At 37.3% G+C, this 24,831-nt stretch overlaps 1 long non-coding RNA gene across 1 annotated transcript; it reads left to right on the top strand.

Annotated features, from left to right (window-relative positions):
* The first annotated feature begins 59 nt into the window (after nucleotides 1–59).
* LOC111098667 lies at nucleotides 60–16,986 on the top strand. Its single transcript, XR_005369167.1, has 3 exons — nucleotides 60–464; nucleotides 11,603–12,038; nucleotides 16,826–16,986. It is a non-coding gene; the product is annotated as an uncharacterized LOC111098667 (long non-coding RNA).
* Nucleotides 16,987–24,831: the final 7,845 nt, after the last annotated feature.

The following is a 24,831-nucleotide window of genomic DNA, read 5'->3' as shown; positions in this document are numbered from 1 at the left end:
GCAATATAATTATTTAACAATGTGCTAGAGTTCTATCAGAGAAGCTCCTTAACTGGACATTTACATCCTTTGCTATTTGTGTGTGTGTGTGTGTGTGTGTGTTTGTGTATGAAAAGTATTACCTGAAGGTTGTTTTTTTTTTTTTAAAAAGCTAGATTTTTATACAATTCCCTGGGCTAAACACCAAATAAGGACCCAGAGCGCCCTTCTGTCAAAAATCCCCCCTTCTTATCTCTCCATGCAGTCTCTTGGAGAGACAGCTGCTGTTTTTTACAACCTGGAAAAATTAATCAGACCTATTATTTTAGTTTTGCAGCTCTGTTATTTTCTCATACAATCTTACCTCTCTTTCTATTATGATGTCTTTATCTGTGTGACTCCAGGGACAGTGAGATCTCCAATTCTAAACCTAATCGCAGGATAACATAAGAACTGGAAAAAGTAATGACTCTGGGTCAAGAGAGGTAAGTATTCACCCAGGCTCTGCCTCTAACCATGTGACCTTGCCAAGGCAGTTAGTTAACTGCTTTGGCTTCAAATTCCTTATTGATAAAATATCTAGAGAAGACATATTCTCCTTTAGGTTTGTGCTGTGTACACTTTCACCTCTGAAACACCTGTCCTCACATTTATGGGTTTTCTGAATCATTCCCAATCACCCAGCAGAAAACTGCTTTTACTTTAGTTCAGTATTTGACTCTTAATTCTTGCCAAATTTCTACTCATACACTCTCGTATTAACTCCAAATGGCTCAGCTTGACTTAACATGAAGCACCTCACACATACTTCTGAATATTCACTATAGATCCACTAACCTAGCTAGAGTTAGATCTACTATTCTCTGTAATTTCAAAAACAGTCATAAAATTTTATTTTTTAAAAGATATTTATTTATTTTTTTTTAATTTATTTAAGGGGGGGGGAGCATAAGTAGGGGAGAGGGAGAGGGAGAAGCAGACTCCCCACTGAGCAGGGAGCTTGATATGGGGCTCAATCCTAGGACCCTGGGATCATGACCTGAGCTGAAGACAGAGCTTAACTGACTGGCCACCAGGTGCCCCCCCCAAAAAATTTGTTTTAAATAAGTGAAAATGTTAGCCATATAAATTTTAAAGTAAAATTCATAATTTAAAACTGAAATTATATATTTCTTGGTCAACTTGTGAAATTATTAACAATATTTTTCTTTAAAAAAAAGTGGAGTGATAGAGGAGGGTTAACTTTAAATTAGGTTAGTTATCCTCATTCTATGCAAGATGAATTAGAGGGTAATAACCAGATGTATTATGTTTATGGAAAGAAAAAAATATATATTCCAAATGTGGATTTGAAAACCTTCTCAGTCTTTCTTGAGACTTAACAGGGTTCTTTCCCCCTCAGAGCCCATCTCTCCCTGGTCACCATTTCAAGAAGAGCTGATTAAAGCATAGCAATAGAGCTCAGTGTTCCAGGAAACTCCCCAGGGCCTGGCCAGGAGCCTTAAGATAGGAGGTACCTACAACTTGAGTCCAAATCCTTGCATTATCAGATACTTCCAGCCAGGGTGAGGACCAGCTAGTGACACGCACAAATTTTACTGACCACAAGCTACACCCAGCTCTGGAATAACAGCCTCCTATCCCCATCCCATGGTTATTCTAGAGGAAGCAAAGAGGAGGGGCATCTTAACTTCAAAGGTGAACCTATGTTAACATTGAGAAGAGGCTAGGTGTTTCATTGGTGGTGTTTTCCTTTGAATGTAAGTGCATGAAAGTCAATCCCTGTAAACTTGAGGTGAGGTATTGCACAAACTGCTTGTTGTTCTGGTTGATCTCTCCAGCCCTTCTTTTTTGGCTAGATTCAAGCTCCCCCATTTCACTGGACCACCCGTAGTGCTTGAGTGATCGTCTAGTCTTCAGTCTCACCTTGCCTGCACTGTCAAAGTACTCTCCCTAAAAACTGTAATTCAACTGGGATTTCCCTTAACCTTCATTTGTTCCTGATCACCCTCAGGATATAGTCAAAGTTCTTCACCGTTACCTACCCAAAGTCTTCCATAATCTTGACCCTTCATACTCATCTTGCCTCACTCTACATTCTTCTTCTCCCTCTTGCATAGTAAACTCCAGCAGTGTTGAACTTTTCATGTATCTCATGTATCAATTCAAACTTCTAGAGTACCTTTCTCTTGGATCCTCACCCTCTTGTCCACTTCATTAATTCACATTCAACTCCTCTGATAGATAGATACAACTTATATGCAATCTTCAAAACTCAATTCATAAAAATTGAGTAGAGTGGGAAAAATATCTTGTTATTCGTAGTTGCAAAAATTCTTATTACTAGTAATATTCAAGTTTTTTTCATGTTTATCAGCCATTTATGTTTCTTATTTGAATAATTTAATTCTTAACTTTTATCTATTATTCTATTTTTATAGTGTTTTTTTAAGAGCAATGCATATGAAAAAATAAAATAAAAGCAGGGGGGCCTGAGGGCTCAGTCGGTTAAGTGTCTGCCTTTGGTTCATGATCTCTGAATCCTGGGATTGAGCCCTGCATCACATCAAGCTCCCTGATAAGTGGAGAGTCTGTTTCTCCCTCTCTCTTTGCCCCTCCTTACCTGCTCAAGTGCTCTCTCTCTCAAATTAAAAAAAATTAACAAAAGCAATGCATATGATATTTTTCTTTTTTTTTTTGCATATGATATTTTTCTACAAAGAAGATCCATTTGTTTGCCATGTATGAAGGACAAACTTTTTCTTCCAACTTATTGGTTGTCTTTTAATATCTTATTTTAGTGAGTAGTTATATTTCACTGTGAAGAATTTGCTTGTAGTTAAATTCTATCAAAGTTCTATGGCTGATGTGAGCTGATTTTAATTATTAATTATAGCAATAAATTATTCTCTAATTTTTAGTAAAGTGATTAAATTGCATTAATAAGAACAATAGCAAAAACCAGTTTATAAGTCACAGCCCCCAACATAGAGTGGGGGTTCAATAAACCACTGCTGAATGAAAGAGTGCACAGAAAGCCAGAATCCAAGTGGTGAAGCTACAGCCTTTCTATCTTTAAGTCCCATCTTTCTTCTGACTTTAATGGCTTCAGAAGTATCAAATACAAGATGTCATAAAAAGTATCTAAGCAAGTACCATTTTACCTCTAGTTCCTAGTATTTCTTAAAAGGTGACTGTTCCATCTGGAAGAGATCTGAGAAAACCAACCAAACCTTAAGTTTTCTCTATTCCAGAAGAATGCAGGGAAGAACTATTTCAATCTTACCTGAGCTGGTTGGTCAAATTATATAGACATTTTAATTGTTCTTTTGATTACACTTGATCCAGAACTTCTAGTACCTGCTCCCAGACCTACTGTGATAGTCTGGCCTCTTGAGCATTCACATAGTTATTTTGGGACTAACTTGGCCAGAATTGTTAGGGCCAATTCCATCCCACACACTACCAGGACCTAGATCCTATATTAGGTTATGACTAGTGTCCAGACTTGGAGGCAAAAGGAGGTTCAATAGTGGCCTCTGGCCTCAGTTGCCTTATGTGATAGATTGCTTAAGGGCCTGAATCGTATTTTTTCAATACCTATCATATAATGTGAGAGATTAGCTTTTCCGGGAGAAACATAACATTGAAGATATTCACAAGTCATCCCAAACAATATGGAAAACCTTTTGGATTCCATTTTAAAGATGACACAAAAACATAAAACTCATGCAACTATCTGATATGTGTTGAGAACTTCTCTGGGGATAAAGCAGATCTGGAGATATCTAAAGCATAGATACTTGTAATAAGTCATCGTAAATACATATAAAAGATGAAAATAAAAAAGCTAAAACTTTTAAAATATAAGAGTCTAAAGCTTAAGAGTCTAAAGGAAAAAAGACAACTCAAAAGGACATAATATAATAGTCTTAAAAGTCATCTTTTTATAAACAATGCCTTTGCCACTATTCTACAGCAGCAACATGACATGCCACACTGTTTAGGTCTGACCCAACTTCTTATCTCCAGCCCCAGCCTCTCCCCTGAACTCCAGACTCCCTGAGGAATTGAGTCTGTACTCCACCAAATACTGCCTTCTCCACTTGGGAGCTTAACAGGTTTCTCAAACTTAACACATCCAAAAGGACACCCCAAATCTCCATCCTAACACCTGTTTCTCCAGTAACATCCTTTATCTCAGTTAATCGCTACTGCCATTTTAAGTATTCCAGAAACAAATCTTATACTCTTGACTCCTTACCCTCTTTCTCTCTAATGTCCAATCCGTCACCAAATCCAGTTGCATCTATATTTAAAGCATACCCATACCTCTCTCACCTCCACTGTTATCATCCTGATCCAAGTTACATCATCTTTCTCCTGGACTATTGCAGTCTTTTCTCAACTGATCTTCCTGCTTCTGTCCTTGCCTTCTATAGTCTATTCTTAACCAAATAATCAAAGTGGTTGCTTTAAAATAGAAGTATAATAATACTCTGACCTTCGGTGGTTTTCTATCCCTAAAGGTAATATCCACTATCTGCGGTCTTCTATCATCCCCTACTTCCTCCTGAACCTATTTTGTTCCTTCTGTGCTTTGTGAAGAACTCTTATGATGTTGATATGTTACTACTTTCTAGAATATAAAGTTAGTCTTTCAACTAGACTAATTATATAGCATAAGTTACATATCAGAACAAGAAACACATGTCAACTGAAACTAACATTTGTGGTATAGGAGGATAAATAAAGTTGTATCTTGTGTTATCCAGTAACGCACATTTCTGCCAAGTCAAACTTAACAGGGACCTTCAGAGCTAGCTGGGAAGGACTCATCAAATTGTACTACAGCTTTTTTGGACGGGAGGGCCAGAGTTATCTACTGATTCATACACATACATACACACATGTCATTTCTTTTTTGTGGTGAAAACACATAAGATCTAGTTTTTCAGCAAGTTTGAAGTATTTAATACAGCATTGTCTATAGTCAGAATGTTAGATCTTCAAAATTTATTCATCTTTTAGTTGCAAGTTTATATCTTTTAATAACATCTCCCCAATTCCCCCAGCTTCTGGTAACTACCATTCTACTCTGTTTCTACAACTTCGTCTTTTTTAAAATTTTATTTATTTATTCATGAAAGACACACAGAGAGAGAGAGGCAGAGACACAGGCAGAAGGAGAAGCAGGCTCCATGCAGGGAGCCCGACGTGGGACTCAATCCTGGGTCTCTAGATCACGCCCTGGGGTGAAGGCAGGCGCTAAACAGCTGAACCACCCAGGGATCCCACAATTTTTATCTTTCTTTGACTAGCTTATCTCACTAAGCATAATGCCCTAAAGTCCCATCCATTTTGTTGCTAATGGTAGGATTTTCTTTTTTCTCATAGTTGAATAATATTCCATTGTATATATACCACATCTTCTTTATCCATTCATTTACTGATAATTAGGTTGTTTCCATATCTTGGCTGTTGTGAATAAAACTGTATAATAAACACGGGAATGCAGATTTCTTTTTCTTTTTTTTTTTTCTTCTTTTCTTTTTTATTTTTGGCTGAGTAAAGTATATTTTATTGATAGTACATGACAAGGTAAGGATCCCCAAGTCCCTCCTCTTCTTCAGGGGGCCCGGGTTGGAAACTGTGAAGGTAAGGAGATTCTCAGTATGTTGGGGGATGATTTGGGGCAAGGACTCCCCAACAGCTGAGGGCTTCTCTCTTCCTCTTGCTCTTGCTGGGATTGGTGGTCCAGTGCACTCTTACTCCTTAGAGGCCATGTGTACCATACCGTCTGCCACCTGGTTTCTATGGCCAAATTCATTGTCATACCAGGAAATGAGCTTAACAAAGCTCATTGAGAGGAATGCCAGCCCCAGCATCAAAGGTGGAAAAGTGAGTGTCACTGTTAAAGTTGTAGGAGACAACCTGGTCCTTAGTGTGGCTTTAGATGCCCTTGAAGGGGCCCTCTGATGCCTGCCTCACCTGATTCTTGATGTCTATACAAAGACAGCTTTTGGCAGCTTTCTCCAGGTGGCAGGTCAGATCCACAACTGACACATTGGTGGTAGGAACACAGATGGCCATGCCACTGATCTTCCCATTCAGTTCAGGGGTGACCTTGCCTATAGCCTTGGCAGCACCAGTAGAAGCAGGGATGATGCTCTGGGCAGCCCCTCAGCCATCACACCCCAGCTTCCCAGAGGGACTGTCCATGATCTTCTGGGTGGCAGTGATGGCAAGAACTGTGGCCATGAGTACTCCCCACGATGCCAAAGTTGTCATAGATGACTTTGGCCAGAGGGGCTAAGCAGTTGGTGGTACAGGAGGCATTGCTGATAATCTTGAGAGAGTTGTCATACTTTTCATGATTCACAGCATCACAAACATGGGGGCATCAGCAGAAGGGGCAGAGATGATGACCTCTTGGCTCTGCTCTTCAAGGACCCCAGTCTTCTCCATGGTGGTAAAGATCCCAGTGATACCATAACATACTCAGCACCAGTATCACCCCATTTAACATTGGCAGGATCTCACTCCTGGAAGAAGGAGATGGGCTTTCCACTGATGACAAATTTCCTGTTTTCAGTTTTGACTGTGCCACGGAACTTGCCATGGGTGGAATCATACTAGAACCATACTAGAACATATAGACCATGTAGTTAAGGTCAATGAAAGGGTCATTCATGGTGACAATGTCCACTCTGCCAGAGTTAAAAGTAGCCATCTTGACCAGGCTCCCAATATGGTCAATCCATTTACTCCAGTCTTCACCACCACATCTTGTGGATGTGGCTGGCACTGCATCAGAAAATGTGTCTGTGTCCGACAGGGAGAACTAGAGAGCCAAGATTTCTTTTCAAAATCCTGTTTTAATTTCCTTTAGAATGAAACCCAACAATGGGATAGCTGGATCATATGGTAGTTGGATTTTTATTTATTTATGTTTATTTTTAGAGAGAGAGCATGACATAGGGAGGGGTAGCAGGAGAGAGAGTATCCCAGGCAGGCTCCATGCCCAGTGCAGAGCCCGATGCCAGGCTCAGTCTCAGAACACCAAGATCATGACGTCAGCCAAAATCAAGAGTGGACCACTCTTGGCTGGCTCAGGGCCTGGCTGGCTCAGTCAGTTAAGCATCTTCCTCAACTCAGATCATGATCTCAGGGTCCTGGGATCAAGCCCTGCATCGGGCTGGGAGTCTGCTTGCCCTTCCCCCTGTGCACTCTCTCTCTCAAATGAATGAATAAATAAAAACTTTAAAAAATAGAGTGGGCCACTCAAACTACTAAGGCACTGGTAGTTGCATTTTTAATTTTTTGAGAAATCTCAATAATATTCTCCATAATGACTTAACCAATTTACATTCCCACCAACAGTGCACAAAGGTTTCCTTCTCTCCATATCCTCACCAACACTTATTAACCCGTCTTTCTGGTGATAGCCATTCTAACAGGTGTGAAGTGATATTTCATTGTGGTTTTGATTTGCATTCGCCTGGTGATTAGTGATGTTGAACATCCATTTCATGTACCTGTTGACCATTTGGATATCCTCTCTAGAGAAATATCTACTAAGGTCCTCTGCCTATTTTTAACCAGATTATTTGTTTTTTTGTTATTATTATTGAGTTATATGAGTTCTTTATATATTTTGTATATAACCTTTTACCCAATATGCAGTTTACAAATATTTTCTCAGTTGTATAGGTTTCTTTTTAATTTTACCAATTTTTTTTCTGTGCAGAATATTTTTAGGTTGATGTTGTCCCACTTGTTGATTTTTGTTTAGATTGCTTGTGCTTTTGATATCATACCCAAAAGCTTACTGCCAAAACCTGTGTCAAGGAGCTTCTTCCCTATGTTTTCTTCTCAGAATTTTACATACCAGGTCTTTCTTATGCTTAAGTCTTTAATCCACTTCCAGTTAATCTTGATGAGCAGTCTTAAGATAGGGGTACATACTTTCATTCTCTTTTGTCTTCCTTTTCTATAATCATTCCTTTCTCCTTCCCTCCTTCCTCTCCTTTTTTTGTTCTTCTTTTGTTTATAGAGTTTTCTTTTTGTCTTTAGATCAAAACCGTGTGTGTGTGTGTGTGTGTGTGTGTGTGTGTGTGTGTGTGTGCAATTGTGTGTTGGGGGTGGGCTTTTTAAAGGAGTTTTCCAGTATTTACTTTATGAAAAAAAATTTAGTTTTTCTCTAACTTTTAATGAAAGCCAAATGTTAGAAATAGTAATTAAAATGTTTACATTGAAGTAGATTGCTAGATCTGCAGTGTAGCCAAGGCTGGCAGCTTTTGATAAATTAGAATGAGCCACACAGGCTGGTCTTTTTTTTTTTTTCACTAAAATGCCACAGTGTCCTGAAAGCAATTCCACCCCACACATTACCCTTGTTTCAGATCAGATGAACTGAGCAAAGAAAATGCCTCCCAACATGGCAAATTACCTACTGTATCAAAAGAAACTGGAAGATGTTATCAGTGGGAAGGATGGCTTTAGAAAACATGCACATCAGGATTTTGATGTAAAGTTTGATTTGGGGGCTTTTACCAAACTGCCCTTCATTAGGGGAAGCATCATTACAGGTCATTCATGTGACTATCGTTCTACTTTGACCAGTCCAGGTACCACTGATACATTTCAGAAAATAAAAAAAGAAAGGAAGGTGAGGAATCTTTTCTAGCTCACTTTCCCTAAATGCCTTTATGTAAAAAAGGTTTCCCAGACCCCCAGAAGCACTTGTTTCACACTCTTCTGAGTGAATAAACCTTCTGTAGTCTGGAAACGTATCATTCTGAAAAGTTTCCACACTTTCTGGTGACACAGACATCTGGCAAAATACCTATGGAGCCTTCACATCTTCACATAACCCCCGCCCCCCCATGCAGCACTGCCTTCTTAATGAAATAAAGGAATTGCTGGTGAGCAAACCTTGCTGATGGCCTTCAATATTTAAATCAGACCTCCTGGGTGGCTCAGCAGTTGAGTGTCTGCCTTTGGATGAGGTTGTGGTCCTGGGGTCCTGGGATCAAGTCCCATATCAGGCTCCCTCCAGGGAGCCTATGTCTCTGTCTCACTCTGTGTCTCTCATAAATAAATAAATAAAATCTTAAAGAAAAATAAATCAGACCTTCTGATCAGGGAATAAATCATCCCACATTTTCCCATAATTTGCAGTGAATTTAGAAATTATCATGTAGATTTGTGGTGCTTAACACTGGCTACACACAGATATTATGTGGAGAGTTTTTTAAAATATCGTTGCCTGTGATCCATACCTGGGAAGGACAGGTTGTCAGTATTTATTGGAAGCATTTACACACTCGCCTTCCCACTAATTCTAATAGATAGCTGGGCTAAGAACCACTGGCTGTTGAGGGATTTCTGATTTTTAACTCTGTGTTTTTATTGTTGTGAGATTTTCTTTACTGGCGCCCACTAACGTAAGCTTTTCATTTGGCCAAATAACTTTCATTTCGTATGGTAGGATCAGAAACTTGAAACTCTTGTTTTTCAAGTGATCTTTAGGTATACATGTCAATACTGTGTCTGTGGAATGTTCTAAGTTTCTCTAGTGGTAGCCAGGTTCTCCAGAAGAAGGATATATAACCTGATTGCTTGGAAATATTCAGTAAGTCCAGGTGTTAACATATAAATAGTTCTCAAGTTCATGTTTAGCACCTTAAAAATCTATCATCAGTTGCATAAAAAGCCAAAAACGGCCAAAGACTCATTCTCAGATATTAGAGGGCTTCTTCTCTCAAGGAAATTTGGTAAGGAAAACACAAGTTTTAGTTTGGTTTACATAAATGTGTGTGTGTGTGTGTGTGTGTGTGTGTGTGTGTGTGTGAGAGAGAGAGAGAGAGAGAGAGAGATTTTGTTAAAAAGAAAAAAAGCAGTATCAGCAACATGCACACTTTTATAAACATAAAAGTAAGAGTCTTATGAAAGTAAGAGTCATACAAATAAAATGTGTGTTAATGCTGCTTCTGCTGCATTCGTGGCAGATTAATTAAATGACCCGTGCCAATCCATTAATGCTTAAGCAAACCAAAAAATTATTCTCTCCTCCACCAAAATCATAATTCTTCTCAAATTCTATTGGAAAAGCTATAAGAGAAAAAATTTAAAGGTGAATGTTTTTATGAAATAAATTTTTTTCTCATAAAACTGCTACTAAACAAAAAAGTCAGTCAAGTTCTTCTTCCCCTGTCTATGCATATTTATTTCCATGCAATAAGTAAACTGGATTATGCAAATCCCCAGAATAGAAAACTCCCAGCATCTAGTGGTTTTTTGCTAAATGAGGAATAAGTCACATGAAGAACAATCTTTTACAATAAAATGAGTATGTTCTCTCTTAGTTTGATCTTATTCACTATCTCCTGTGTGTCCAAATGCAAAAGAGCTCTGAGATTGAATATAATACAGGGTCAATTCTCCTTAGAAGTATTCTACTTCTTTATCAATACCTATCAGTCCAGAAGAAAGGTCATTTTCCACTGATTTACCAAGATGTCAACTTTGTATTATCAACAAACCAAGCTTCCATTACACTGTAATAGGAGAAAAAGAAATCGTGAATGAAGGGAGACAGTCCCAGTGGCAGAAAAGGAAAGGTGACTGTTGTCAGAGCAATCAGGAAGTCTTCTCTAAAATTAGCTTTAATTTTGATACTCAAATGTGATTTTATCTATTTACCGTGACAGTTGTCTTTACACTCATGACAGGAAGGACAATCACCCTCAACACATCATCTTCCACAATAGATCTTATAGCTCATTCGAAAAGTCAAGTCCAGTGCTGTACCTCATCATGAGGTTAATTTAGGAAATGATACTTTAACTGGATGATGAAAACCTCCATGTTGCAGGTCAATATTCAATTACCATCACATGATGAAAAAAAAGAGCAAACGCTGGAGCCAGGATATAACTCAGTTTTGTTTCATAAGTATGTACGACTTCAAGCAAATCACTTTACCCTCCAGAACTTCACATTCCTTATCTGTAAAATAGAGACAATGATACCCACTTTGTAGAGATATGTCCTTTTTAGGATTAGGAGTAGTATCTGCAAACTGCCTAGCACATAATTGATACTCAATAAATCGTAGCTACTATTTTCCATAACTTCTATAAAGAAAAGTAATCTGTGAATGGCTTATAGAAGGTGCCCAACAAAATGAATTAGTTGTTTATTAAACATCTTTGTCTACTATATTATTCATCCTTTTTGAGTCTACCATTTAAATCTAAGTTAAAAGAGCACCTGGGTGGCTCAGTGGTTGAGTGTCTGCCTTTTGCTCAGGTCCTGATCCTGGGGTCCTGGAATCGAGTCCCACATCGGACCCTGCAGGGAGCCCGCTTCTCCCTCTGCCTATGTCTCTGCCTCTCTCTAAATCTTAAAAATAAATATTTATTTACCAAATAATGACAAGAGTCATTTACCAAAAAATGACAAGATAAACCAGATTTTTAAAAAATATGAAATCATGTAAATGTACCAAATATACAGTGGGAAGCACAATCCAACATGAGCTCTGATGAAATTGAGTTTATGTGGCAGAGCTTGAAAATCAGCAAAGAGAATTTCTGACTCTCTTTTCTCTTCCCAGATGTCCCCACTTGGCCGTGACATTAGCCTAGGCACAAGTAGTCATCAAATCCAACATGCAGACGGAGCTTCAACTCACATCTAAAAAAGCCACATGAGAGAGCTTTGTGGTGAGGCCTGGGAACTGGAAAGAGTAATGATGATGACCAGGGAGACAGAGAAAGAGAAAAGAGGGAGAGAAATGTAGGAAATAGAAAGAAGGGGAACTGACTGAAGCAACTAATAAGGACCCTTATCGTTCTGGTTGCCTATTTTTAAAACTTCTTATAGTAAAATAAAACACAGAAGCCAAAAACTGCACAAAGTCATAGCTTAGTGAATTATTAGAAGGGGAGCACCTGTAACCACCACCCAGGTCAAGAATGGAACTTTGGTAACATCCCTGAAGCACCTCCATCTGTCCTATTCCAGTCTCAACGTCTTCTCTCTTCCCAGAAGTAAGCACCCACCTGACTACCATCATAGTCATTCCACTGTTTCTTAATGTTTTTATTACTCAAGAGTGGACCTCAAACATTCTAGTTAAGATTTGCTCTTTTTAAAAATTGGTATCTCTTTTAAGTCATTTTTATTTTAGAGATTTCCTGTCTATCCATTTCTTTTCTTGGCAATTTATCTGCTGAAGAACCCAGGGCATTTGATCTGTAAAGATTCCCAGGATCTGAGTTTTGCCAATTGCACACTCATAATGTAGTTCAACATTCCTCTGTCCTCCATAGTCCCTGCAGATTGGCAGCTAGATCCAGAGGCTTGATCAGACTCAGGTTCTATACCTTGGGTAAGTCCATAAGTGGTGATGTATTTTTTTATCAGGAGGCATATGACCTAGCTCTTTATGTTAGTAGCCTTTGATGCTTGATGCCTAGATATTTTAATTGATTAGGGATTGAAAGATGGTGATATTCTAATTTTATCGGTATTTTTACATTTATTGGCTGGAGTATTTACATAAAGATATACTTCTTGGGGCGCCTGGGTGACTCAGTCAGTTAAGTATCCAACTCTTGATTTCAGCTCAGGTCATGATCTCACAGTTGTGAAAATGAGCCCCAAACAGGCTCCACACTCAGTGTGGAGTCTACTTGGGGTTCTCTCTCTTCCTCTCCCTCTACCCCTCCACCTGCTCACTCTCTCTCTCTAAAATAATAAATAAAATCTTAAAAAAAAACAAACAAACTTCTTTCATCTACTTTAAATTACTCAGTAGAATAACCCATACAGAAAATACAGGATAATTACTTGATTCTTTCCTCTTATTTGCCAGTGTTCAAAATAATTAATTCATTCTTTATCATCATTTAAAGGCGACTGATTAGGGGTTTTGTTTATATTATTATGAACCTATATGGATTTAAACATATTTGATGGTTCTGGATGTTTCTACCAGACTGCTGCCATGAATACCAAGTTATCCCTCCAGTGTTTTAAAGGAAATGGTTAATACCTAATGCCAGGTATTTCTTGTGTCTTTACTTGTATGTGCCATCAGAAGGTTAGAGTTGGATACATTTGCTAATCCTTGTTACCACCAATTTGGCAAAACCTAGTTTTATGAACCCGTCCTCATTTGCGCTAAATAAAATGACAGCCCTTCCAAGTACTGGAAAACATACAATTTCACAAATTCATCCTAAGTTTATCATTTTCTAAAAAATATACATAATTTTCAACTTTACTGAGTAAATAAATAAGTCAATTGTTAATTAATTAATTAATCTCAAGAGCCCGGGAGTCATGGAAAAAGAAATATGAGCCATTCAACCAGCAGAGGGAGTACAAGTTAACTGACAAATCCAACCTCCCAAACTCTGCTTTCCTATTGGTGAAATCACTGATAATGTTTTGGAGTGAAGGAAGATACCAGGAACAAGACAAGACATATCTGTGCTTCTCTGAGTCTGTTGGATGCAAAGAAACAACACTGCTTGTTGAAGGGAAAATACAACAGTAAGGGGGAAAAAACTATTCCCATGAATTCCATCAGAGCCTTCTTTGCTCAAAATATAATACATCATTGCCCATAGCCTGATTGATAACTGTCTTGGTGGATATGAAAGGAGGAAGATATGATTACTATACTTTTTGTAAATTTAAAAAATAGAGGCATCCAGAGGTGATATGAATTCTCTCTAGTTACATCAATTCAGAGCAGAGGCAAAATTTAACATAAATCATCCAACTCCCATCCCAACTTTTCACGTGGGACGTTAAAGGGAAAAAAAGGGGAAAAAGTTACAAAAGTACTTTGCAGTTTTTCTCCTTGTCTCTGCTAAGAATGATTCAATCAAGGCAAGAATAAGAGCTTGAGAATATAGAGCACCCAAGCACTCTCTGATTTCTTTGCAAATGTTCCTCTGGAGTTGGTGCTTTAATTTCTAATCAGTCTGAGTCAATAACGTATGGTTGTCAGTACCATTGTTGACTCTCACAATTTCTTGTCTCAATCCCATAGTTCCTAAAGCTTGGGGCTGGGGGTCACTGGCAGGGGTTTCGATTTGGGTCTTTCTATGTTTACACAATAGGGCAAGTCAATATCTCTCCTGTATCAGTGAATTCTAGACTAAACTGATCTATCAAGCATTGCAGACAAATGAAGACCTTTAGGGACAGAAAGAAGGCTCTCTGGAAGTCTCTTCTGCTTTTACATTTCATTGAATCCACAGACTCTCACTTGCTCCCCACAGAGATCTGAATGCAGCTGAATAAGAAAGGAAGAAAAGTCTCATGAGAAGAATGGAATGCTCTTACAATATTTTTAGGCTGCAATGTATACTGAATTCCATTCACACAGTCCTGCAGGAGGTTTGGCCCATCTTCACAGAGCATGCCACAACTCCTGCTTATTGCAACAGATATGTACATTTCTCAAGGACTGACAATAATTAAAGAAAAAACAAACTGGGAGGTTCTTTGCATAGGATTGTTGAGGCAGGCTTTCCCTTTTTCTTTTGTCGATACCTGTTTTATAAAAAGGATGATAAATTGGTGTTGGAAAGTTCAAATTTCTCTCCAACCTGATAGGCTCCTAATTGTGTACCTAATTCAAACCAGTTTTGGAGATAATGGAACTACTTCTAACTTCCCAAGAAGCTAATAAAAAGACCAAGAAATTTTTGAAGAATCTACCATCATTTTTAAAGAAGTAAAATTAACATGGAAATAAATTTTTATGAAAAAAAAAGAAAAAATTTTCTTGGAGACGCAGTTTGAATAAATGAGGACTTCTTGGTGGTGGCCATAAAAGAATGAGTTCCATTCTTCCTTTCACTGAACTCAAAGTATACAGGTTTCTACTTGCATGTTTATTTGCCTTTATTCTGTGAACCTACTCTGTCTATCACACATCAACAGACAGCAGGGCCTCCTGAAGTCCATTCCTTCCCAGCCCCGGAGCCTTCAACCTAGAGGCAAGACTTTAATCACTTCCAAGTGTTCTAAAACACCTAAGCTCATTTAGCTGTGTGAAATGAGTTAATGAAATCAAGGTCATTGTTTCAGATATATATAAGATGATTCTGCTAATCTTGTCCTCCTCTCTGTCAAATAAACACATTATTACCAAACATATCTATCCCCACTGGCATTGTAAATCCATTACTCACTGAAAGGGTAGGAGGATATGGTTGAAAACAAACTGTATTAAACTTGTCTCAGCCATCTCATAGCTCTATGAACTTATGTAGATTTCTTATTTCTTAGTGCTTCTGCTTCCTCACCATAAATTAGGAATAATAATAGCATCTACTACCTCATAAGGCTGTTGTAAGGATTTAGTACGTTATTCGTGTTATGTGTTTAACACAAAGGTGGGTACATAGAAATGCTTAATCAATGTTATTTTAAGTTCAATTTAATGCTGTTGGTATTGTTGTTATTATTACTGCTATTCCTGTTGGACATTTTAAAGCCCAAGTTCCATAGTGCTAATTGTCCATAAGTATGTGTTACAGTTTAAGTTCTGTTACCATTGGTATATATTGGCTTTAAAACTCAGATCAAAAAAAAAAAAAAAACCAGATCCACGAGGTACTTAGAATCCAGAGAAGGTAATGCATGTTCATGAAAGCACAAGGGAGGCAGTAAACCTCTACTCTCAAAGCCACTTCATACATCACACATTTAAATCAACACAGATGAGCAGCAAGTAACTCATTGGTGCTCACTATGACTTTTCAATCTACTAAGGATGTCTCCTAGTGATGAAGCTTAAACAGATGTTTAGTAATGAGGAGTATGGGTATAATTTTAGACATGAAAAATAAAGTCTCCCTTCTTAACAAATCCAGAGTGCAGCCATTTATCTATTTTGCCTTTTGGGAGAAAAAAAGAAATGAATTAGAAAAGTTTTGTTTCATTTTCATTTCTTCTCTTTTTAAAATAAAACATGTCATTAGTTCTACACCACGGAAGTCAAACAAAGGAACGAATAATTCCCTGATGGTTTAGAGAAGTATCAATATCTATTTCAGATCATCCCCATACCAATTTTTAGTGCACATCTACACAACTTAATCACTCCTCTTTAGCTTGGGTGTGTAGACTAGCTGAGAAGTATATCTTTAAGACAGATGGAAAAAGAGAATGTTCCAAGTACTTGTTTACATTTCAGTAAAAAGCAGTGACAAAAGGGGAGCAGTCATGAATATTACTAAAAATATCAATTTCTAGACAACTCCTCTAAGTGATTCTGATTCAACCAGATCGGAGTATGACCTGGGAATCTCTGTTTTCAACACTTGTTCTGGAGATTCTTATGATCTGATACACTGGGGACACTGATCATCTGTTGCTTCTGCTTGCCCAACATCTCTTCTTTCCTCTGATAAAAGCACCTCAATTTTCCTTTGAGAAAGCACTCTTCCCAAGCTCCCAGCTCCTGTGGGGGGTTGGGACTGACTGCACCACGAGCTCTATAGGGAGCCTTGGACCCAGACCTGTTCAATCACTGTAATCAATAAATATCTCTGGTCACACTGATTGGTTCAGAGATAAGTCTAAACTAAATCCTGGAATATTGAAACCATTGGAAAGAGGAGCTCTCTTTCTTCTGGATTTAGGAAAATTTATCCACACAAAAAAGAAGCCAACACCAAGATGTAATAAATGGAAAAAGGAAAGACAGATTGATACAGAGAGAAAGACAGAGAATGGGAATGAGAATGAATATCTAGATTACTTTGTTTAGATTCCCAGACTCAGACAATTTTTGTTTGTTTGTTTTCAGGAAAAAAACAGAATCCATAATGACAGCAATCAAAGAAACAAAATGGAAACACAACTCAAAGTTTACAAATTCAGATGGAAATGTAAAAAACATAAGCTATATAACCAGTTAATGACTGTTTTCTAAGAGTTTATTAAATAAGATATAGGAAACTATGGTAATCAGATATAGAACATAAGAATGAGTGTATTGTGGGTTTTTTCTTAAATACGTCTTAAGTTTTTTTTAATTTAAGTAATCTCTACACCATATGGGGCTTGAATCCATGACTCAGAGATCAAGAGTCATGTGATCTTCTGACTGAGCTAGTCAGGCACCCCAAGAGCTTATTTTGGTTTTTATATAGTTTCAAACAAGAAAGAGTTGTGTTGAAAAATATATGTATATATGTGCCAAATAACAGAACTCCCAAATACATGAGGCAAAACCAGATAGAAATGAAGAGGAAAAAATACACAGTTTAATAATAATAATTGGAGGCTCCAATATCCTACTTTAAATAATAAATAGAATAGATATAAAATCAACAAGAAAATAGAAGACTTAATGCTATACACCAAGTAGAACTAAGATATATCTATAGAACAATCTATACAGCAACAGAATACACATTCTTCTCAAGTACACATTAAATATTCTTCATTATAGACCATATGTTAGGGCACAAAACAAATCTAAATAAATTTAAAGGATTGAAATAATACAAAGTATGATCTCTAGCCACAATAAATTGAAATTAGAAATTAATAGTAGAAGAAAATTTGGGAAATTCACAAATATATGGAAATTAAACAACTCACTGCTAAATAATCAATAGGTAAAAGACCTAACCAAAAGCAAAATTAAAAATACTTTGAGGCAAATGAAAACGAAAACAGAACATGCCAAAATTTATGAAATGCCCCTAAAACAGTGTTTACAGAGAAATTTCTAGCAATAAACACTGGTTAAAAAAGAAGAAAAGTCTCAAATCAATAACCTTACTTTCCCCTTCAAGAACCTAGAAAAAGAAGAGGAAACTAAATGCAAAGAAAACTGAAGAAAGAAAATAATAATGATTAGAGCAAAAATAAATGAGATAAAGAATAGAAAAACAAATAAAATCAATGAAAATTTGTTCTTTGAAAACAACATCAAAATTGGCAAACCTTTAGTCAAACAACCAAACAAAGAGAAGACTCAGATAACTAAAATAAATTATTTAAAGATTTATTTATTTTAGAGAGACATAGAGGGTGTGGGGGCAAGGGGCAGAGGAAGAGGGAGAGAGAATCCTAAGTAGATTCCATGCTGTACATGAAGCCCAACTCTGGGCTCAATCTCACAACCCAGATATCAGGATATGAGCTGAGACCAAGAGTCAGACACTTAACTGACTACGCTACCCAGGACACCTAAATAAGATTTAAAAAATAATTAAAATTGGGAAGCCCAGTTGGCTCAGCGGCTTAGTGCCACCTTCAGCCCAGGGCGAGATCCTGGAGACCCCGGATCGAGTCCCACATCTGGGTCTCTGCATGGAGCCCGTTCCCTCTGCCTGTGTCTCTGCCTCTGTGTGTGTGTGTGTGTGTGTGTGTGTGTGTGTGTGTGTGTCTCATGAATAAATAAATAAAATCTTTTAAAAAAATAATTAAAACTATAGGGGAACTATGAATTGTTGTATGTCAACAAATTAGACATCCCAGCTGAGATGGACAAATAGCTCTAAGGATACAAACTACCAAAACTGACTCAAGAAGAAATAGAAAATCTGAATAGGACTATGACAAGTAAAGAGATTGAATTAGTAATCATAAAATATCTTACAAAGAGAAGCCCAAGCTTCACTGGTGAACTCTACCAAACCTAAAGAAGAATTATTACCAATCTTTCACAAATTCTTTCAAAAAATAAGAAAGGAAGAAGCACTTCCAAATTCATTCTGTGAGGTCAATATTACTCTCCTACCAAAACCAGACAAATATTTCATGAAACTGAATCCAGCAATATGTAAAGATTATATACCATAACCAAGTAAAATGGATTCCAATGTGCAAGGTTGGCTCAACATATAAAAATAAATCAATCTCATATATCATACTAATAGAAGAAAAGACAAAACCACATGATTATCTCAAATGGTGCAGAAAAAGTATTTGGCAAAATTCAACACTCTTTTGGGATAAAAAAAAAAAAACTCAACAAATTAGAACGCAGCTTCCTCAACCTGATAAACAACATCAATGAAAAAATTCACAGCTAATATCAAACTTAGTGGTGAAATCATTTTGCAGAACTTAATTCCATCATAGAATACATTGAAAATGCTGCAAGCCCTGGAGTTCTCTAGGTCAAGATTTCTATTTTATTCTGATCTTGACAAGAAGCCATCAGAGGAATTTCAAGCAAGGAAGGATTGATTATGATTTGATTTTTATTTTTAAAAAGTACTCTGGTTACCACATATCCATCCCACTTGGATTCCATTTGTCTTGGGTGTTGGGAATAGGAGAGAGCCCTGGTGTGATGAACAGATTATGGGAATAGTCCAGAAGAGAGATTCTGGTGGTCTGGATGAAAGGTGGAATGGTAGAAACAGAAAAAGTAGTTGTTTTCAGAATACTTTTAGAGATAAAGTCAGTGGTTCTAAAATGGGTTCAGATATGAGGATGAATGAAGGAGATGTTGTCTCCTAGAATTTTGGCTTCAGCAATCAGGCAGATGGTGAGTGATGCCATATACTGAAACAAAGACCCTGTGGGGTTTGACTTGGGAAAGAAAGATAAAAGTTTATTTGATCCACACTAAATTGAAGATTCTCATTTAGAAATAATGTGGAGATGTCTAATAGGGACCTGGGTATGTAATTTGGAGCTCAGAAGAGAAGTCAGAGCTGAACATAAGATTTGGAAATCATCAGCATACAATATTTAAAGCCATTGGATTAACATGGTTGATTTGAAAAGCTGCATAAATAGAGCAAAGAAGGAAGGCCATGATAGAGCTCTGTATTGCTCATATCTATAGCTTTCTGACAGAGAAGATGGAACTCACAAAGGAGACTAAGCAGTTAGGGAAATAGAAGGAAATCAGGAGAGTTTGGTGTCATGGACTCCAAGAAAAGTAACTGTTTCAAGAAGGAAGATGAATACATTCTAGGGATCTACTGTACAACATTATGCCTATAGATAACAATACTGTATCCTATACTTTAAAAATCGGTTAAGAGGGTAGATCACATGTTATGTGTTCTTACCACAATAAAAAAAAATTTTTTTTAAAGATTCATCCATTCATTTATGATAGACACAAAGAGAGAGAGAGAGAGAGAGAGAGAGGCAGAGACACAGGCAAAAGGAGAAGTAGGCTCCACACCGGGAGCCCGACTCGGGACTCGATCCCGGAACTCCAGGACCGAGCCCCCCTCCAAAGGCAGGCGCCAAACCGCTGAGCCACCCAGGGATCTCCCTAAAAAATTTTTAATAAATAAATATTTTTTTAGGAAAAAGGAAGGAAGTGGTGATCAACTTTGTTGACTACTGCTGAGAGGGCAAGGAAGAAAGGAATGGTAGAATGGCCACTAATGTTTAATATATTGGAATTATCGATAATCTTGACAAGCACAAAGTCAATGAAGTTACAGGGACAGATGTCCACTTGAGGTTGGTTAGGAGAAAATGTTGGTTAGGAGGTTGGTTAGGTTGAAAAAGTAAAGGCAGGGCAGCCCGGGTGGCTCAGCAGTTTAGCACCTGCCTTCTGCCAGGGTGTGGTCCTGGAGACCCAGGATCAAGTCCCACATCGGGCTCCCTGCATGGAGCCTGCTTCTTCCTCTGCCTATGTCTCTGCCTATGTCTCTGCCTCTCTCTCTCTCTCTCTGTCTCTCATGAATAAATAAATAAAATCTTAAAAAAAAAAAGAAAAGAAAAAGTAAAGGCAGCAACTCTAGATAACACTGAAGAAAATTTTGATGAAGAGGAGCAGAAAAATTGAACAGAAATTCGAAGGATGGATTCTGAGAGTGAATAATTATTCAGAGTGAGTGAATTATTATTCACTCTCAGAATGGGAAGGAATGGAACATGGTGGAAGTCGTTGACCAGGCTGTCTTTTGACCTGCGTCAAAACACATCAGCCATAGTAAAGAGCAGGAAGTTGTAGGAGTCATGAGGCAAGTTTTCATGGGAGAAGATGAGGGAGTTCCCATCTAAATGCTTCTACTTTCCTAATAAATATAAGCTGATAGTGAGCAGTGAGGTCAGTGGAGAGACTGAGTAATATATCAGTTTCAAAGAGAAGGAGTGAAATGATCACTTGGGAATTGCTAGGGACTGAACTGTGTCTCTCCCAAATTGTCATGTTGAAGCCCTAACCATCAAGGTGACTGTTTCTAGAGATAGGGTATTTAGGAGCTAATGAAGGTGAAATGAGCCCATAAAAGTGGGGCCTTGACATGATAGGACTATGGTTTTATAAAAAGAGAGAGAAAGAGGGAGAAAATCTATGCCATGTGAAGACACAGCAAAAAGGTGGCCATGTGCAAGCCAGGAAGGATGCCCTACCAGAAACTGGAACTAGCTAACATTGGTCTTAGACTTCCTGCCTTTGGAACTGTGAGAAATTAATTTCTGTTGCTTAAACCACCCAGTCCATGGTATTTTTTTAGTGGTACCCTGAAGAGACTAAGATAGGAACGTAGGAAGGTGAAAATATTATTAAAGTTGAGTGAGATTGTGGACATGTTGAATGCCCAGCTTAGATTTGTGGCTATGGAACTTAAAGAGAGACCAGGACATACAGTTGTGTGTGTATTTTTTTCCCCAGCTATTTCAGCTGCTCAGATGCCGACACAGCATCAGCAGACAGATAGGTTTCACCCAGGTCATGACTTTGGAGATAAGTTCAGCCAAGAGAGGACAGAGAATTAAGGGTATTCATAAGACAGTGTTTAGGTGAGATGAGACAAAAATACTGGTGATGACAACTTTAGAAATAGATTCCTCTGCCTCCTCTCTGATATAAAGATGAGCCTTCCTAAGGAAGATTAGCCTAGGGGCACCTGGATGGTTCAGTTAGTTAAGCATCTGCCTTCAGCTCAAGTCATGATCCTGGAGTCCTGGGATGGAGCCTTGAGTCAGGCTCAAGGGGGGGGTCTGACTCAAGGCTCAGTGAGGGTCTGCTTCTCCTTCTCCTTCTGCCACTCTCCCTGCTTGTGCTTTCTCTCTCTTTTTCTCTCTGTCAAATAAATAAATAAAATCTTTTTTATAAAGAAAGATTAGGCTAGATATTCTTTATCCATAATTGTAGTGCAATATGCAAAATTTTGCCATATCAATACAAAATAATCCCACTATGAGTGACAGTGCAACACTTTTAAATAATCATGATGCTACTCATGTGTATATTGCACTACAAACTTCCAAACAAACTGGAGATCCAGGTAGACAAAAATCAGATGAGTACATATTTGTTTAAGAAACTCTTTCAGGATAGAACTTTAGGTAACTCTATGTCTCCTCACCCTTTAGATTTTTCATTTTTAACATTTTTTTCTTCAGAGTTTAATATGTTTGATTTCAGACTGGTATCAGTATGCATAAGAGGAAGTAAAATTTTACAGATGAAATTTTGCCTTGAAAATTAAGTTATGTTCCAGTCTTCCTTCCTGTCCAAATTTTGAGCTAAAATCCTGAAAATGAAAACCATTTCTAGACTCTATGAATGCCCTAATCCTAAATTCTTCCTGAATTGTGAAGTGGAAAATTAAATCATTTTTGTTGGAAAACTCTCCCTGTTCAATGGGTCCAGATCAGCACTCAGATGATGTCAGCAAATGTTACATTTTTTTCCAATTATGAAATGAATTATGGGGCGCTAGCTAACCACAGTCAGTCATTAAATAAAGCTATTTTTGCCGATACATTGTTGTCCTGCCAGAAAACACAGGTGTTTTGTTTTTTAAAAAGTTTTTAAAAATTGCTTTAAGAAAAGATTGCATTAACAGTCCTTCAGTACAAGCAATATAGGAGCGTAAATAAGAAGGTGCCATTTGTAGAGAATTTGTGTGGCAAGGGTAGAGATTGTATTTTCACACACGAAATAAAGAGTTGCTTTATGTCCATGGAATTGAAACATTTGGGCTGTGATGTATGAAGACAGTGATATATGACCACGCATTATTTAAACACATCTCTACACAGAGTCTTAAGAGTTGAATGAAAGGCACCTTATAAACATGAATTATTATTGTGAACAAACTTTCTTAGATTGGTATTTTCAAAGAATGTTAGTTCACTCATTCTATGATGATTCCCGAGGGTTTCAAATCACAGTCTCAAAAATGATGGCATGTACCTCTCTCAATATAAAACATGTACTTGTTAATAGTAGAACCAGAGCCATACTTTCATTTGGAGGCAATTCCTTGAAAGACAAATGAGCGCAACATTTTTTTATTGGCCCAATAGTCATAATGGCGATTTTGAATCATTTTGCATTTTCAGTAATAATATTGAGCCTTCTCGTTTTTTTCTCTCTTTCAATCAACTGTCTTCAATTCACATATCACCAAATTATTCCTTAACTAAGCAGCTGCTTTCAGTTGATTCATCTAGGAATTCAATTATCTCATCCAAACTATGACATCTTGGATCATGCATTAATGGCATGCTTATGGAATGAAGTAGTTTTCTGTTTCAAAATGACTTTTTTCCTCTGTGTGTACAAGAGAGTATAAATGACACATATCTATAATCCTCAGAACTCAAAAACTAATGCAACAATCAACTTCTCATCTGGGTTAAAACTATCTTTAAAAAGAACAATGATCTATTGTCAAGCATAACTTAATAAACTGTTGTTGGAGATAAATCCTAGGGTTTAAGTGTTGAAAATACCACTTTAAATGTATTCTCAAATCCATTTCTAAGAACTAAGTTGCCCAGGTTTTATTTCAGAGTTTCTAAATTCTTTTAATATGGACTTTAGAAAAACCTCCTCCTTAAAGTAATTTTGGACAATCTCATTTTTGAATACTGATATACTAAGATTCTTATTCAAATTTTCAAGAATGTTTTAAAAACGTATTTTAATCAACAGTCCATTCAGTATTACACTAATTACTCATTCACAAGTCTGTGGAATTCACCTGAGGTACAAAAGCATTTTTTTTGAAATACTAAAAAGACAAATTATTTATGAATCAACTATTGCCCATACAAAATTGAATGATTCAGTAACAGCCTGGTAGAGAGAACCATGAGTTAAGCTGTTGTTCAACTAAATGTTAAGGACACTTTGTAAAATGAGAGAACTCAGATCAATGACCAGATTTTATACTATAGTGACATGATTTTGAAAAAAACAAAACAAAACATTATTTTTCTCTGAACATGTAACTCCAATACCACTTCATTCTTTCTATTTTAAATGTGACAAATTCTGTCATCAAGTGTAATTGGCAATATGTTGTTCTTAATCAAAGGTTCAGTTTAAATGACCAGTTCAATGTATGTTTTATATAAAAATATAGCATATAACTATGTACATAATAGATGATGATGAAATTATGAAATAATCATCATCATCATCATCATCGTCGTCATCATCATCATCTTTGGTGACTAAAACTTTGTGCCTGTTCCACTTGCTACCCCTGAGCCTAGGCAGGCAGTAGGGACTGCATTCCATAGATTCCCCCCAATGATAGTAGCCTCTATGATCCAACTGAGGTGGTGCAACGGCTAAGGATAAACTCTGGAAGGCTGAAGAGCCATGATGGACTGATCAGTGGTCTTCTTCAAAATTCTAGGGAAATTTCAGTGGAGAGGAACACACACAGAATACTTACCTACCTAAAGGTAAATTTGCAAGCTGATAGATTAAAGGATAAGATTATTCCCATAGTAGAAGAGTTATAATTCATCTCAGGAACATTTGAAGAAATACATTTTCAAACGTTTGCATATGACTCTTTAAATTATTAACAAAGGAAGACATTAAAAGCTAAAATGCTATCAACTACTGATGCT

The sequence above is a fragment of the Canis lupus genome, chromosome 14 (genome assembly GCF_011100685.1).
Source record: "Canis lupus familiaris isolate Mischka breed German Shepherd chromosome 14, alternate assembly UU_Cfam_GSD_1.0, whole genome shotgun sequence".
Lineage (NCBI taxonomy): Eukaryota > Metazoa > Chordata > Mammalia > Carnivora > Canidae > Canis > Canis lupus.
Note: the sequence above shows the minus strand (reverse complement) of the source record. Positions and strands in the feature narration are given on the sequence as shown.